Below are 17,956 nucleotides of genomic sequence, written 5' to 3' on the forward strand. Positions count from 1 at the left end.
ATTTTCTGCTTCCAACTCAAAAGAATTGAGCAAAACAGCTCCAATGAAACACTGTCACTGAGGGATTTTTCCCTTTGCTACAGCAGCAAATAGTATGGGAGGGCAGTTGGAAGTGACCAGAAAGTCTTCTGTTCAAACCACCATTTGATAAAACAGTGACTGGAGAAAAAAGCCCTCCTTCTATGTGATCAGACGTCATTGTTGAGGTTAAGTGTTTTTGGAATCTGATACGGACGTTGTTGGATTTTCACAGTTTCATGCAGGATCACCCTCACTTTGCTATGACATTTTATATTGATTTAGTGTAAACTGATTATCAAGGCCTCTGTCATATTACACTGCACAGTACCGTGGCAGTGTTGTTTTTTTACTTTAATGTCAAACAAAGTTACTATGAAAGTCATTAGTGCGAGACATAAACATTTCTGTTTTGGGTTTACAGCCCTCCACGTACGTATGTGCCGGAGAATTACCCTGCTGAACTGATATTATTTCAACAGGCTGTATTCCCTCAGCAGATGAGTAGAGATTTCAGGGAGTTTTCTCTCTCAACAATCTCGCAAATACCTTGCGACCTCATCATACAAGCCCCGAAGCTCGACTAATCCAAGAGAAAAGGGGCTTTGTGATCCCAGGCTGAATAGGAACTTCACGTCCGGTTGCGAAAACAACACACAATTACTGAGTGTATCTCCTCTAATACCTAAAACATCAGTGGAAAAGCCCTCCATATCCCTGACACGTGTACCTAAATTAGCAGTGCAGGAGTAGCACCCTCCTGGTGTTAGCTATTCCTCCCCTGGGTCCTAGCTGCTTTGCTCTGAGAAACTGAGAGGCTTTAATGTACCCCGCTTGCTGGACTCCTCCTAACATCCTGCCCTGTACCAGGCTCTAATATGAGCTGTAACTTTGCGGTGCGCTGTAATCCGACAACGTTTTGACAGCTGTTACCATGAAGGAAGTGGGAGCAACTAAAGCACATACTGAAAAAAAAGGTAAAAAAAAAAAAAAAAAAAAAAAAAAATCAAGCAAACTTGCCCCACCTCCTCCTGACTACCTCCCATTCCCACTCTCATCCTCCTGGTCTGCTCGGACATGCACGAGACTGTCAGGCAGAGAGAGTGGATAGTGAGATAATTCTTGAACTGCTGAAAGTGGCAGAGGATTTGTTATTCCAGCATCACCCCACTGCACAGGATGTATGTGTGCTGTCTTGTGGGGGATTTGCTGAGGGGTGTTGATTGTGGTCTCGTTGTGTTGGATCATGTATGCAGACCTCATGGCACTGAATGTATAGCTCAATATGCCGACTCAGTAACACAGAAAGCAGCGGCAAAAAAGACATGTGAACTGGCCTTTAAAAGAATAGTATAGAAAATACTCTTATTTGCTTTCTTGCCGAGAGTTGGATGAGAAGATCCACACTACTCTCATGTTGATATAGTAAATCAACCCCGTCTCAGTCCAAAGTCATCGAAATCCGGCGCTTGGGCAGTGACTTGCAGTGTCAGACTGTGACGAAAAAGCTCTCCTTTAACATTGGCATGATACGCAGCCGGTGGGTGTTGTGGCAAAAGTTAAGGCAATGAGATGGACAGGTGGGAGCGTGGTGGATGGGTCCAACAAACACCAACCTTCTACCGGGAGAGTGGTGTTCACGTCCTGCAAACCCGGTTTTGTTTTTGCAAACCTAACCATGTGTTTTTGTTGTCTAAACCCAACCACGTGCGTTAGTTGTTGGAAGAAAAAAAAACATCAATTCACGCAGTTGTGCTGACGTAGTGCTTTTATTTTGAAAGAGACTGTAAGTAAACGGTAAATTTCCTGTGAAAATGGAAGTGAGTTTGAAAGAACATAATGCACGTAACAGGCAGAACTTGACACTGTGTGCCAGAACGTCAACAACCAACACACCCAGGGTACCTTGTGCGTCATATCTCGACGTGGAGAGTGCATGACCAAACGTCGATATGTGGCGAGGTCGGAGTGAGACTGTGTTGGGTACATATTAAGCTACAAACAGCAGGCACTTAGCTTAGCTTAGCACAAAGATAGATTGCAAGCCTGGCAACCTCACAGTGAAAACTACAGGAAGTTACTGTGCAAGGCAAAGAAATAGACCAGAACAGGCCAATCTAACTAAATGTTGCTAAACTAGAAATATGTGACATCACCGTTTTCCAACTGAAACCATCCCACTTCAACCCAGTGAGAAGAGAAAAAAGAAAAACAGAAATTACAGAAATCTCTCATGTGAAAATGCCCAGTAACAAGAAGAAAATGTTGGAAAAGTATGTTTCTGCACACCACAAATATGTTACATTAGCAGGTTTCATACGCATTATGTCATCATTTTGAAAGTGATGTAATAAATAAGCTGACTTTGTCACTGGGATGTGGAGGGCATGCCGAATGGCGTGTCACCTAGACAAGACACCTTAGGCTCTAAATGTGGGTGTTCTGTTGCGATCCGTCTGTGTTTTTCCAACAAAGATAGTAGCATGAAAAGCAATTGTTTTTTTTTTTACAAAGATATCACTGCTTTTTCAGCCAGGATCTTGTCCCCAAAACTGGGGATTTTAAACCAAAATGTGTCCTTTTCCTTACAGTAACCAAGTGTTTTTTGTGCCTAAACCTAACCACACCTTAATCACAGCATTGTTGAAACGTATCTGCTACATACTATCGTGCAAATGTAACATGTCTGTGGTTTTCAACATATAATGCCAACATTTTTTTTTTTTGCAAAAAATTGTGTTCACGTAGGATCCTGTTGTTTCTAGTAGCTAAACAGTAAGCAGCTAATGGCCCTGAAGTTTTTGGGAACTGCCCATTGGTTCGACATCCCATTGTTCCGACCATATTAAACTCATTGTTCTGAAGTCCGTTCCGAAATCATCATGATGCCCTGTGGTTAAGGTCTGGTTAGGTTTAAGCACAAAAACCACTTGGTTAGGGTCAGGAAAAGATCATGGTGTGGGTTAAAATGAAAAAGAAAGTGACAAACACATAAGCCGTGAGCCTGCTTCGCCTCAAGTCTTTCCCAGCTGACCCAGAGCCGGTCGTGGCGCACTATCAAGGTACAAATACGCCCGCCGGGAGCCATTCAGCACCGCGGACCGTCGGACTAATGGGATGTCGGACCAATGGGCTGTCGGACCAATGACATGGACCCAGAGTTTTTTAGTAGCCTACTAGCACAAGAAAAGAAGCTAGCAAAGTGGAGCAAAGCAATATCTAAAGGTTGCTAACGTTGGCTAATATTAGCAGCTACTGGTAATAAAAGACCAAGTAAGGCTGAAGCAGTGAAACTGCTGAGTAAACTAACCTAAGCTAGGGTACGCTGCATCGGTTGTGAATTCAAATTTTTCATTAAGAAGAATGTATTATTTTTTTCCTTCAAAAGTTATGGAGACTCACTTTAATTCAATGCTGAATACTTGAACAACAAAAATGTGAGAAACTTGATGGTAATTAATGAGAATCCAAGCATCAGCTCCTCAAAGACAGACTCAGTGGGTGAAACATATGTGCCGAGCACTATGAAAACACCTTAGCTCATGCCGCAGGTCTGTGGAACTCACAGATTTATGATTTTTTTCAGTGTGTTGGGAAAAAGCGAGTTCCTCTCTGGAAAGTGTGATAGGGGTCTGAAGGGTATGTGCCTTCCTCGCCTCCTTCCTGCGCCCTGCCCAATAGCTTACCCTGTTTATAACTGTTTTTGATTGTTGTTAAGTACCTGTCAGAGCTCCCGCTTGTCCCTCGTGCCTGGAAAAACATGTGAGCTCAGCATCTCTCAAAACAGGAGCGAATTAAGAAAATGCAGTGCATTGAGGAAAAATACTTAGTGTACTTTATATAGTATCTGGTGGTGAGAATCTGCTGTTCAAACAAGGATGGCTTTGTGTGAATCAGTGTGCAGACTGTCAGTCAAGTTGAGTGAAAAGCTTTATGGTCCTGTTAGTGACACAGACACATTTCATTTATATACTCCTCGGGTAACAGCAATATTAACTCAGTAATCACTTCAGTTACTAATACAGGACAGGCTGCTCAAATGATTTAACACCAGGAGGAGCGTTCACGTGTAATATATCTTGAATATGTCTTGTGATACATGCGCTGTGAAAACTATCAGTGTTTTTTATTTTTTTGCTGGAAGTGAACTGCTCCATTCTGGAGGTCTCTGCACTTTTTCTTTACTCCGCTGGGAGACCGCTCATTGACCATGTCCGAGGCCTTCGCATAAGATGGGATGGATAATGATGATAACTGATTCAGGAGGTTTTCAACACTTGCTCACAATCATAAAAATGTCAGATTCACATGACAGAGCTCACTTCTCAAATAGCTCTCCTTCTGTTATAATGCGCTGCACGCCTACCCATGTCCAAATGAAAAATTCAATACAGTCCATAAATTGTACAAAATCTTTACTGGACCTGAGTCGACATTCTCCTTCTGGAAAAATAGAATAATAAACAAACAAATTATTCTATAAATAATAATGGAGCATGTGTTTCTTTCATTGGCAAACATGCTTGGACAGGGGGGAAAGCCCCAGAGACCCCATAGCGGGGCTTCTAGGGGGATGGGATAAACATAGATCTGTGTAGACGCCTGGGTTTTTTGGCACGCTTGCTGCACTTGCAACAGCACCAGGAGAGTTGGAGCGCTTGCCAGGAGAGGTGCAGGGTTAGAAACATTTTATTCTTGAGGAAATTCCTCCTATTACTCCATTATTCATCAGAATCTCTGAGGAGATGGATGCTCTAACTGCTCTAGCAGAGGCCGTTCAGAGGAAAACAGTTCATCATGGTAGATATCCTAGACAAGAGAGTGTTTTGATGTATCACCAGTAGGATGTATGCGATGGACATATACTCCTCAGTCCATCAATTTACTTGGACAGTAAGTACTTTGGAGATCGCTGAATGGATATTCAATACCATAACTACACAGCATTAAATGTCAGAGTAGAACAGCCATTTACAATTGTGAAGGAGAAATTTTCTTCAACCAGGTCACCACCTGTTTTGTGCATCAGGGATGTATGAAATATTAACTACTGGGACAAATTGTGGGTTTTGTTTTCTCCCAAAATGTTGATGTTATATAAGCACATACGGGAAAGCTGTACAACAGTGAATCGAGGAGGACCTGGAAGTTTCTATCAGCAGCTGCGCTGACCTACAACCACTCATTTGTGCCTGTGTGTGGGGTGACGGTTGGGAAATTAGCTGTAGTTGTGGTGACTGTGTGAGTGTGTGTGTTGGTGGGCGGAGGGGGGGTTACAATGGGAGGCTGATGAAAGCGAGGGGGTTTACAGAGATGAACCATGAAGCTGCTGTCCAGCTCATGCTTCAATTGTGCAGTAAAGATTCCCCAGCTGTCCTTCGGATTAGCCTGTGTGCTTATGTGATTAGGATACATGGCACCGCGGCTAGACCAGGCGCCTCTGACCCAGAGAATGTCGAATCAGATGAGATGGGAGGAAAAAGGATGGACGGGTGATGCTGCGGAGGCCACAAACACTGAGCACTTAACATAAGAGCTTGGATTGTTGAGTGCATGAGAGGGAAATGAGCCCATTGTTTACTGAAGGTATGAGAGGCAGTAGAGTATTTTGTGACATAATAAGATATAGATTCAAAAACTGACTCTTAATATTCATTCCTAAAGCTGGACCTATACCTGTGTGTCAATATTTGCCTCTAATTTAACATCAGATCTTACCCCCTGATGCACCGTTGCAAGATGAATACAGGTCGCAACATACTGCGTTTTCATTCTTTCAGCCACTTTGTGAGATCTGATGTACAGGTTTGTCTTGTAAATGTTATGGAACAGGAGCATTAGTTAGCCAAAGATAGCCAAAGAGCTCATATAATTGTATTCACTTTGTGTTAAAGGCCAAAAGGATTGCAGGAAATCTAGATGATGAAACTTGAAGGAAGGGTAAAGCATGGGCCAAGGAAGAACCCTTTAAATCTGGAGCGGATCTGAATCTCTGGACAGGTACATAAATTGTGTATTTCACTTTGCAATACATTCACGATCTCAGCCGGGATCACACATAGCCTTCACCTCGGACATCATAAGCAGACATGAAGGCTGTTGAGTCGAAATAGTGGCTTCAGCAATAGCTGATGCGCAATACTATTACGTGTAATATGTGTTTTTTTATAGTGTATGCTTTTCATTTCTTCTTGACTATTATTGTAATGCAGCAATACTTGTTCAGCTCCTGAATCCAAGACGAATTTCCCTACAAGGCCAATAAAACATATGACATCGTATCGTATCACATCGTATTGCATCGTATCGTACTGTATCGTATCAAATTAAGTTCCCAAAAATGAATGTATTTTCAGCTGGGAAACTTCCCAGTAAATGATTAAGTATAAACAGATATGTGGAATTAGGCAGTTCTTGTGGTCTCCAAGTGGTTTCTCCACACACTGTAGCCCAGATGAAGTAAGATTTTTGAGAAGGTGCACATCAGCTACTGTATGATGTACCTACAGAACCCACACATGTAAGGTATTGTAGGTACTCTGTAACCCCTTAATGCAGTTATAAAATCTTCTTAAAGCTGGAGTTTGTAACTTTTTCATATTTGTTGTAACTCACTATAACCAGACAGTAGTGCATGAGACAGATAGTCTGTGAAAAAATCATGTTCGTCCTCATCCTCGTAGCGCTTCTAATGGCATCAGCAAGAATCTACAGCGCCTGAACAAAAACAACCAATCAGAGCCGTTGAGTTCATGAGCAGTGACTGACATGATTGACAGCAGCGTCAGCTCTATGCAGACCCTGTGCCGTAGCCTATGCATGTGGCCTACACCGTTGTGAGCATTTCAACTTGTGCCCTGTTGAGTTCGTCACACTGCAGTTACACCTCCAAAACATTTGTCAGTGGTGGGGTTTCTGTAAAGTTTTGTTGATTCAAAACACACATTAAACACACTTTAAACATGGCCTAATAGCGACAAATTCAATTACAAATACACAAATCAGCTTCACTTTAACTCGCAGCATTCACAGACAAAGCACTTTATCTGGACACATTTTCCCCACAAATACAACATGCTAATGTTATTAGCGCAAGCCTATGTCATTTTACATTGTAGAAATTAGCCTAGCGGCTAGCTTGAAGCAAGGGACAACAGCAACATTTAACAAAGATAGCGTTACAAAATATGGCTCCATTACAACTCACAAGGTTCACCGACCAAACAACTGTCTTATACTAAACGGGGCGGCTGTGGCTCAGAGGTAGAGCGGGTCGTCCACCAATCGAAAGATCAGCGGTTCGATCCCAGGCTCCTCCAGGCTGCATGTCGAAGTATCCTTGAGCAAGATACTGAACCCCAAATTGCTCCCGATGGCTGTTCCATCGGTGTGTGAGTGTGTTAAAAACTGAGTAGCAGGTGGCACCTTGTATGGTAGCCTCGGCCACCAGTGTATGAATGTGTGTGTGAATGGGTGAACGTGACTCGTAGTGTAAAAAGCGCTTTGAGTGGTCACTAGATGACTAGAAAGGCGCTATACAAATGCAGGTCCATTTACTAAACACGTTTTCCAAACATGCTAACATTATTAGCACTATTCTATGGCATTTTACATTGTATACATTAGCCTAGCGACGAGCAGAGATTTCCTCTGCTCATATGAAGCCAGGATAAATATCACACAAAACTTACAGTGCTATTTTGTTGGGGCTTTATTGTCTTTACAATATATTGTTTTTTATCTGTGAAAAAAGTAAATAAAAGCTTAGTTTCCACTGAGGGAAATGGTTTCAGCTTACAGAAAGAGACAGGAGGTCTGCGTTGCTGGGATGTATAGTTACATTTCTGGGGAGGCGCACGTCAGGCTACGTGTAGGTTACGGCATAGGCTCTGCATTAACTCAGAGCGTCAATTCGCTTAAGTATAAATTCCACTTTTTTTGGTTTTCGTTCAGGCACTGCTGATTCTTGCAAATGCCAATAGAGACGCTACAATGAGGCAGAGGAACATGATGACAGTTTCAGCAAATATGACAAAGTGAAGTGATTTTCTTTAAAAAGGTACCAACTACAGCTTTTAGCCACATGTTGCATTCTTTGAATCCCATTGGACATCCATTGAAGCATGTAATTTTGGTGTGACATGATCTATGCTGATCATAAAAAATGCCTAAACTAAATAAAGAGGTTCATGCATGTACCAACTGCCATGAATGGTAGCTCTGGGAACGTATTTACACTGGACAGCATGGGAAAGCTTTAAAATATGGGAAACATTGATGCTAACACAGGAAGAGGCAATACTTTTCCTCCTGCATCCTCTTACTAAAATGTGTTCATGTTGGCTTGGGAGGGCTCAGAATGACTGACATGTGGAATGACAAACAGTGTGACAACATGGTGTGTGTGAGCAGCCCTCCAGCCCCGAGCACTGCACAGCTGCACATTGCCCGCTTGACTGTACCAGACACTATGGCACGGGTTCAACAGTAACGCTGACCTCATGGGTCACAACCAGCGCTGCCTGCTCACTGGAGGCAGTGAAACCATCGCTATTAGCTATAAATTAAGACAGTGTAACACAAATAGGCTAAAGTCGTAAGCATACAGGAAGGCGACTCATTCATTCACTCGCCACTTCTACCGTTACAACCCCAAATTTGGTGTGGGAATATGAGCTCAGGAGATAGTAATCCCGTCTGCAAATGCAAGATAGTTTGCTTTAGCTGGATTCCCACCCTTGCTGTTTTTGTCACAAGCATTTGCCAACTAAATGGAGTCCCAAAGGATAGTGGGGTTTCGTTTAACAGAGAGGTACTTGAGGATCTGTCACCAAGATCTCAACAAGTGTGGCTGGCTGCCTCAATAGGAGCCTCTCATAAGGACAGAAGAAAGGAAAGACCACATTGTTGGTGGGGGCGGGTCTCCATTTTGTGTGAATTTGGTCATTTGTTGGCCGAGGTCAGTTTCTGAAGATTAGTGTTGGCGGTGTGTGTGTGTGTGTGTGTGTGTGTGTGTGTGTGTGTGTGTGTGTGTGCGGTGGGGTTGGGCTAAATTGTTAATCCATTGATTTAGCTGGAGTTAACACGCTGGCCAGGATCCAACAGAGACTTAAGTCACAAATGGAGTGGGGCAGATATATTGAGAGGAGATGGTGGGAAAGTTGAAATGCTGCTTTTCTTTGACAAAAAGGGGAATCTGGAGAGGAAATTGAAGCAAGAGTCTGCGGTAGGTTTGTTGAAAAGCCCTTAACTACTGTCTACACTCCTCTTTGTGATTTGCTTTTGCTAATATTTTGAGATTGTAAAACATAAAAATTGCAGAGGAACTTTTCACACACAAAACAAATTGGGCCCTGTTGGCAGCATTTAATTGCTTTGAGCTGAATTACGGAAAAGACAACACCACAATCAAGCCCAAACATCTTAAATAAATGTTTCCCTTCGCAGCACACTGACAGAGCAGTATTTCCTTGGCAATGTAAACATGAGAAACATTGTCATCGTGCATGAAAACAGCAATGAATTGTATCATTTTAGAGATAACAGAACAAGGGGTGCATTGTTGAACATGTTGACCTGTAGACAGATTCAGAGATTCTTGGAACGTGTTAAAACAGGACAGTGAAAGCGTAACCGTCCAGGACAAAGAAACATTCCTTGTGTCAGTGATACTTGTGTTTTTTCACGTCCGTGTTTTCAATTATGTTAGCAGGCTTGTTGAGAGAGACAAGCAAGATTACCATGGAAAAAAACACTCATCATGCTCGACAGCTATTTACGGAGCTGCTGTAGCCTCGCAGGAATGGTCCTCCACCTTGACTTATTGAATTATGGAGAAGCTGTCGACAGGTTGAGCAACTGTCTCCTTCTCTCTGTTTCCTTACATTCACTTTACTCAACACGACGCTGCAGCTGTCAGTGTCTGCTCCATTCCTTGACTGCAGCCAGCCAGGGTGGATGAGTGCACCTTGCAGGCTCAGATCACAGTGACCTCAGGTCGTTATCATTCATCCTGCTCCTCAAAACACCAGTCAAATTTCAGCCCAGTAATCCTAGGAATTAGGTCCATATTGGATGATTCTGCACCTACTAATTTATATCCAATACCAACATTCAGTTCAGAAAGTAGTGGGCTCTTTCTGTAGTGAAGCAGAGAGTTTAGAGTGTTGAGGTCAGTGCGGTGGATGGGCGTAGATGGGCGTATGGTGCATCAGACTTTAATACAGGAGACTAGAGTTCACGTCTTGTCACAGATCTAGAATTAATGGTTGCCTTTTTATTAACCGTAACCACTGTCTTTTCCTGACCTTAACAGCACCGTGGCTGCCAGATAAAATTTCCAACATGCTGAGCGTTACCTCAAAGTTTGCAGAAATGTCTGTTATTGATGTACTTGTCTGGTGACAGGGTTCACAAATTCACCTTTCTGAATTGGTCCACGCCTCAGCTCTGCTTAAGTTAGCATTGTGCTCTGCTGGTCCACCTTAATGAAAGTGTAGCAGGTGTGTGTGGATCAGCCTCTTTCAATTGATTTCTCTTTTTGTTCAGAATTTTTTAAACCCCTCAGCAGTATGTCACACCAAACTTGGTTGCAACTCATTATTATTGTCATTATTTATTTAATCAACGGACTACTTTCTGATCTATTATTTATATTATGTCAGAAAAAAGCGGTAAAATCCCCATCAGAACTTCCAGAGCCCAATGTGACATCTTCAGGTGCAGCTTGTTTTGACTGATTAGCTGCAAGCTGTTGGGGGTTGGGCAGGTAAGCCGAACCAGGCAGGCAAAACAAATGCAAACCAGACAATATGGCAGGGAATGACATCACTATGGACGTCACAAGCAGACATAAAGGTTGCTGAGTGGAAATGGTGGCGTCAGCAGTGCAGTGCTAACAACAGCAATAATACTGACAGAGTTAATAGTGTTAATGGAGGTTAGCTAGTTTGCGGCTAAATTAATGATCTTATTGTATATTGCACCTTCAGCATTGCAACACAAGGCATTTGGCTTTGGCACAGGTCTGTGTTTCTGGTTTTTAACAAAAATTGTTTTTCTGGATCACAAAGTAGTGTTAAGTCTTTCAACATGCTTTATGTTTTCTTTTCCATTAAGGCAGGCAGGCAAAACAAATACAAATCAGACAATGTGGCAGGGAATGAGTGGAGATGGGCCGGTATATACAGGCTGCAAGGCTGATTAGGTAAATGGGAAGCAGGTGAGTTTGTGGGTGGGGAAGATCAGGTGATGGGAATCACAGGAAAAGGGGTTACTGCAGGGCAAGAGAGAGAGTGGCTGAATCTGCAATGATAGCAGAGGTAGTAAGATGGCAAGGATAACAGAGAGCAGACAGAGTGAACACTGGGAGCTGACTGGAGTTGTGACAAAACTCAAATATATTCAATTTACAGTGATTAAAAACGTAAATAGTTGGCTGAAACACGGCACGGTGGTGCAGTTAAGCACTGTCACCTCACAGCAAGAGGGTTCCTGGTTTAAATCCAAAGTGGGGGGCTTGAACCCCAGGGTGGGGACGCCCCCCTGTGCAGAGTTTGCATGTTCTCCCTGTGTCAGTGTGGGTTTCCTCCAGGTACTCCAGCTTCCTCCCACAGTCTAAAGACATGCAGGTTAACTGACCATTTGTTAAGCCTCTCCCTTAATCAGTCACTGTCCAATTCTACGTTAGCAACCGTGTGTAGCAACCAAGAGGTCCGTCAAGCTTTCAGCAGAAGCTAATATGCTGAAGCGGCATGCATACAGTAACGTTACCTTCAAGTCTGACACCTGATACCCAAAAAGTGTTGAAGGTGGTGTTGAATTTTTCCCCTCCCCTGGCTAAAACAGTGTGGAAGACCACACGAACAGCTGAAACCAGCAAAGATCAATAAAAACACCTACGTCTGTTCCAAGTTAAGATGCTAACTAACGTTAGCTAACGCTAGCTTTGTGTGCTAGCTGCTCTCCCTTTGTCTGCCCCAAGGAGGGAACATAACTCAACATTAACTTAAATTTAAACCATATATTGACTTACCCTGCTGTACAAGAACATTCTTTGTCCTTCACGTGACGTGTGAAGACATGGGGCGCCTGACGCTTGCATTGCGACTGGTGAGCTTTTCCCTCTATTTTAATGTTCTTGTGATTTATACTCCGCCAGCAGATGATAATGTGAATGTAGCTCTCACATGCATATTGAAGACCTTTCTGTCGGCTTCTCTCTGATATCTCCGAACAGTTTTCCAGAAATTTGAGGTTATTTCCTTTGGAATATCTTTCACTGATATCACTGAAAACTCCATATTTCTTATGCTAGGAGCAAAAGCTTGACGGACGTGGCAACAGTAACTAAGGGGGGCGGGACTTAGCAAAGGGTCAATTGGTGACTCTAAATTACCTGTAACGTTAGGTGTCAATAGAGTGTGCCAGTAAACCCGGAACTCTGTTAGCGCTTTTAGCACTTCTGGTTTTCTCGTCTAAAAGTCAATACGTTTTTTGAATGAGATTTTTGTAAAATGCCTCAAATAAGGTCTGTGGTTAACAAAAGCTTAAGAGAGTTTCAGGTTTTGTTCTACGACATAAAACACGTGAGTAAATACCCTACTTGTGAATGCTGAAGCTTTTACGTGTCGTAAAAAAGGTGGTTGCTAACAAGTTGCTCAATACGACTACAAACTCTGTCGGGGACATTAAACGTCATCACCCCCGAACAGGCGAGAGTGCTGGCAGTCCGCCATTACAGCTTCTTATTTAGCTTAAACAGTCCGATTTCCCCATTATACAATGTCTTTAAAATAAAGTGGCCAAAATCAGTTGAAAGCTTAGTGGCGGTGACGTCAGGAGTCATGCGACCGTGGAGTAGTCATGTAGTCCGTTAAAGCCTAACGTTAGCTTTTTACTTCTGGCGATCGCATTTAAGCTTCAAATGCGGTATGAAAGGTGTTCATATGTGAAGATTATCTCGCTGAACAAAACTTGTAAGTATCATAAACTTGTGTTAGCCACAGAGCTTATTTTCTGACATAATCCAAAACGCAATGCAAAAATCACATTCACTTTCTCTTCCGGGAACCAGCGCGATGCTAAACTTCTGGGTTTTGACGTCAGCCCTGGCACACTCTATGTGAGTGTGAATGGTTGTCTGTCTCTATGTGTCAGCCCTGTGATAGTCTGGTGACCTGTCCAGGGTGAACCCTGCCTCTTGCCAAATGTCTGATGGAATAGGCTCCAGCCCCCCCACGACCCCCAACAGGATAAGTGGTTACAGAAAAAAAACCTGCCGTGACATGAAGAGAATGTTGCATCTTGGCAAAACATTCCACCCACATTTTCAAAATCACAATAGTTACCGGTAAGAGGGTGCTTCATCATTGGTTTCCCAAAACAGTGACCTCTGAAAAATGAAGCCAGCACAGAAGTGCCAGAACTGCAGTTCCTTTGACGGCACTTGAGGCTGGCTCCAGAAGCAAGTCAGTCCACACAGACACCAATGTTAAAATGCCCAACTTTACAGCAGAAATAAACACGTTTACAGCCTGGTACGAAAAACAGTTTTAGTCTCCACAGCTAATTTCAACATTCGTGACAACTGTACAGGGCATTTTTATATTACTCATCTATTTACATTTTATTAAGGCTTAAAGTTACCCATAACTACAGGCAGTCCACTTTGAGCGACAGGCTGTCTGCAAGGTGTCACTACAGTGTGTGAGTTAGATCCAACCCTCGCTCCTCCATGGCTCTACCCTCTCAACCACATATGGTCACTACTGGCTCCAAAAATCCAGGATGGTGACAGCTGAAATGCCAGATCTGAGGCTTCTTATCAGGAGTCCACAAACCAATGGGTGATGTCACAGTAGTGACATCCATTACTTTATACAGCCTGTGGGTTTAGCCATTTGTCAGTGCAATCTCTCAGACAGTGCAACTGAGATTCTGGGGAATGAACAGAACAATTTACTGTCTGGAGTCTGCCAGTTTTGAAAACTTATTAAACACTGTGCTGATGCAGCAAGCTATTACTGAACCACCTGCGGGTCCAGCCAAAGAATACAAATAATTATAAAACAGGTGTGTTTTCTGTAAAATGACCTCTGACACTGGAGTTAAATACACTAGTAATGTGTTGACTCCTGTGAGAGTGCACAGTTGACACTCTGCTGAGCTTTCCTTTCTGGAGCAGTTTGTTGTTCTAAAAACTGTACATTTCTTACACTGTATTCCTGCTGGGCTTTAAAGCTCAGAGAGAAACTGAATAGTGTTTTATTGAAAAAGTATGTTAGGTCACTGTTTTTGAAAGACCTTTCGATCATATTAAAGTACCTTTTAAGACTGAGTATTTAGTTCCAGTTGGCTAACCAGAGCATTTGGGTGGCTAATATGCGGTATGTGTGCAAAGGCAGAATGCATGCTGAGTTTAATGATGTTTAAAAATCGGAGGTTATTAAAACGTGTGTTTAAATTGTGATTACTTTTAACTTGTAGCAAGCTTTAAGCTGTGACTACAGGGAATAATGACGTCACTCTGCGGCTGGTGAAGAGGGTGGCCTGCGAGGACCAAACCCATGGACCGCATCCAGAAGCACTGTAACCTTCCAGTGAAGCAGTATGGAGGTGTTTAGTTTCATCCAAGTTGACAATGCCTCTGCCAAAAAGGCAAATTCATGTGAAGCGGGTCTGCCACCTTTCTGGCTTTCCCCACCGAGCCCCAAACCACACACTTGGTGACAGGTATGGGTTGGTTATAAGTGAAGCGGCGCATGGCAGTCTCTGCAAAACAGACCGAGGAGCGTGGCCCTGCTGGGCAGGAGCGAAAGGTGTGGCAATCAGATGTTGTCTTGTTAACTGGGAATATCCGGCAGCGGAGACCATTACAGATTAATGTGCAGCAGGTGTTGGGTGTCTAGACTAGCAGCGAGAAGTACACTCACTGAGTAATTGAAAGTGCAGGTGCATCTTGGGCCACAGCCAGCATGTGGGGCTGCCGTAATGTTTTTAGCGGCGTGACATCTCACTTTTAGGGCTCAAGGTATTACATAAAATGCCTCCGAGCTCTGATGAAAAACACGATGCCTGAGGAATGCCAGATTTGCTTGTAAAACATCTCTCAGCTATTATGGGCTTTTGTTTCTTTTACATTGACAGCTATTAATGTAATTTCATAAGTTCGGCTTTTGGCTTGTTGAAGTGATATAAAATGACTTGGCAAGAAGTCTGGAATAAAACCCCTCTGACTTTGTCCACTTAATCATAAAAACCTTGTGGGTTTGGCTTCCTGTGTTGACATAAAGGCCGTCTGAGCCAAGAAATACAATCAAATGCTCTTGAAAAAGTCAGTCGTGGTGGGCAACACAGACAGGATAATATCACCTGATATTCAGTGATATTGAGATAATGGTTTGAAGTTACTGTCTCGTATTAATGGTGGCTGTAGTGTTAGTGTAGCCTGGAAAAATTGGGGATAATTTCTTGTTTTTTACTGAGGGCTGATGACTAAAACACAACAATTTGCGGTGAAAAATAACACTGCTGATTGATGCTCGTATTTGCTGCTTTTTATAGACCTAAACCAACAATTATTAAATCCAAAAGTTAATAATAAGATGTGTATACTCAGCGTAGGAGGTTTTGTACAATCACAAGAAAAACACATTTCATAAAAACTGCTTTCAATAAAGGGAAAATTAAATGTGCAATTTGTTTGCATTGCGACGGGTCAGTAGATCAATAAGTGAGCAATATTTGATCTGATCTGTATTAAATTTACTGTTGCTGTAACTGTGACGCCTGTTTTATTCCCTGACCTGTATGGCTGCTCCTGGCTCGAGGCCCTCACTGGCTATCAGTCTCCAGGGCTAAGAGGATAATGTGTTAGCTGATATCTTAGCTCAGTGTGGTGCTGAAATGGGAAAAAGGGGGAGTTTAGAGGAGGTAATGATGGACCACTTTGGTTTCTTCTGAGAAATAGGAATTCAGGCCCAATCTCAGAGGGTTCCCGACTACACTAAGACCTGCATGTACACAGAAGCAAACGCAACGGTTTCCAGCTCACTGACAGTGTTTATTTTATATCTCTGAGAGTTTGCAGCCCAGATGCAACGGAGCATTGTCAGCACTTTGTTTTTGTCCGCTATCATATCAAGAGATACAAAATGCTTGAGAGGTTGTTGGAAATTAGATGCACTGCTTAATAAAAAAAATAATATGAGAAGGAAACCACATTGGCCGTGTTTTTATGTTTAGATGAGACTTCAGCACACTGCCTGTGCGAGGTGAAATGAGTGTAGATGCGGTGCCAGGCGAGGGTCCTCTTTCTCTCCTCACACTGAGCCTCTCCAGTCATGGATCACAGAGCTGGAGAAGCAGCTAATAGCTCTTTCTAGCTGGGCCTGTGCTAAATACTCCCTCCACTAAAATTATTCCTCTGGGAATCAATGGGCCCATTCTTTTGTGAGCTGTAGTTTGCTTGATGGTCCCAACCTCAATGTGAAACATTAGACAGCAATGGGGAAAACATAAAACATAATACTTGTGTGACCAGCTTGTCATTGGCTCTTCGGTGGCTGTGTTAAGAATTTTGCCCAAGATAGTAGATTCAGTGAGGGAGAGGCTAGTGAGGGCAACGGGCTCTCCGCAGATCGGATTGCAGCGCTGATGCACAGAAAAGGAGGGGCTTTCGATGGGTATCACTGTAAATATTTTGGGTACCTTTTTCGTAGAAATATAAACAGGCAATATTTAATTCCAAGGTAATGCTTTATCCATGCTACAGGCGTGGCTCTGGGGACGGCAATGTTGGTCAGTCAGCTGGTCGGTCCACCACTTTGGTTCAGACTGAAATATCTCAGCAACGACTGGATGGATTGGCGTGGAATTTGGTACAGACGTTCATGGTGCCCAGAGGATGAATCCTGATGACTTTGGTGATCCCCTGACTTTTCCTCTAGCACCACTGGCACGTCAGAGTTTCCACTTATCCTGTGAAATATCTCAAACTTTATAGATTAACACAAAATTTTATACAGATATTCCCCGAGGAGCTTTGGTTGACATTTTTCATTTTGAGTGACATGTCTCAACAACTATTGGATGGATTCCCATTATATCTGTGACAAATCTTTCTTGCCCCCATCAGGATGAATTATAAGTAGTGGTGCCAACAGTTTGGTTTGTGACCAAATACCTGCAAAACAAAACAAATACACATCAGCCCCTTAAACCATCTTGGTTTAGCATGCTAACATGCTAAACCAAGATGGTGAATAGGGTAAGCATTATACCTGCTTAACACAGGTCGCCAGAAACAATGCTAAGCCTTGCAGCCATAATTTTCCCAGTGGCCACATGTGGTATTGCAGAAAAAAAACATTCCCTGCAGCCCTAAAAACTTTTTCCGGGATGTCTGTAAAACTGTTGACAGGACACTTCGAACTGCAAACAAGGTCAATCATGACTCTTTCTATTATGCATTTTTTATCCATGGAGGTTTCATATTTGTAAAACTTTCCTGGAGCCAAGAAAAGCCATTTAAATATCTGTGACATCATCACAATGTAAAGTGTATGAGCCGAGTGGGAACTTGTGGGTGGGGTTAGTGGCAGAAACACTACTGCGCATATTCAGTGAGCTGCATGCCATTGAAGTGAACCCCTGCTAGAAACTTCTTTGGCACACAGCCAACTGTTCTCATTGATTGGACTGAATAGGCACCATCTTGGGTTCCAGGTATCCAGATCTAACAATGAATCCATGGCTAAACATCAGCATTTTGTATGTTGACATTAGCATTTAGCAAAAGCACTGATTTACCCAAGTACAACCTCAAAGAGCCACTTGCATAGCTCTAGACTCTTTGTCTTGTTAAGATATTTCAATTATGTTATTTTTTATATATTATCCAATACTTGGTATGAAACACACCCACTGGGGTTAATTT

Source organism: Epinephelus fuscoguttatus, linkage group LG15, assembly GCF_011397635.1.
Source record: "Epinephelus fuscoguttatus linkage group LG15, E.fuscoguttatus.final_Chr_v1".
Classification (NCBI taxonomy): Eukaryota; Metazoa; Chordata; class Actinopteri; order Perciformes; family Serranidae; genus Epinephelus; species Epinephelus fuscoguttatus.